We start from the raw sequence: 767 nt of genomic DNA, 5'->3' as shown, positions 1-767 counted from the left end.
TATCGAAGATGACCAAGCAGAAAGGAAGAGACGCGGCTGCAACGCTGGTTGCGTTGCATGCTTTCATTAGTGGCGCGTCCGTTCTAAGCGACGGCAACTCTTCAGTGTTGCTCTAGGCCTCTCTGGTGTAATAAATACACCGCGGATCTCTTTCTCAAAAGTTAAAGATGTAAATTGCAGTTTAAATGCTCGCGACGCACACTGGCCACATGCTTTCAAATGCGCCGGAGTGGAGATATCGGCCCAGAGTATACCTGCTGCCACCTTGCGGAAAAGCGGCGGCAACTCGAGCACCTCCGTGACACGCGCGGCGCATTGGCGGAGCGGCGTGTCGGGCCACCTGTTATTCTACCACCGTGGCCAAAACTACCGACGATGACGTAGTTCCGGTAACGCCCACACTTTCGGCGCGTTCGCGTGGGTGGAGCAAGACGAACTTTTCTTTCACGTGTTTTAAAGCTCCTGCTGCCACAACAGCGAAAAAAATTACGCCATCGTCGACAATAATGTTGGTCCTTATTAACAACAAAGTTTTACCGAATTGTAAAACCACTTCAGCATCCCTTTAAAAATGTTCGTGCTGTAACACGAAAAGCTTTTCAGCATGTAATAGCCTTTGAAGCATGGCTCGCCATGCACGCTTTTCAGATGTCGCTCCTTGATCGTCATCGGAGTCTGAACTCGTCAAAAAATCCTGATCTAACGAACTGAAATCCAATGATTCAGATTATGATTCGGCATTTGGGGAATAGTCCGCATCGGAAGAA

Source organism: Rhipicephalus sanguineus, unplaced genomic scaffold, assembly GCF_013339695.2.
Source record: "Rhipicephalus sanguineus isolate Rsan-2018 unplaced genomic scaffold, BIME_Rsan_1.4 Seq297, whole genome shotgun sequence".
Lineage (NCBI taxonomy): Eukaryota > Metazoa > Arthropoda > Arachnida > Ixodida > Ixodidae > Rhipicephalus > Rhipicephalus sanguineus.
This window is presented reverse-complemented; position numbering follows the sequence as displayed.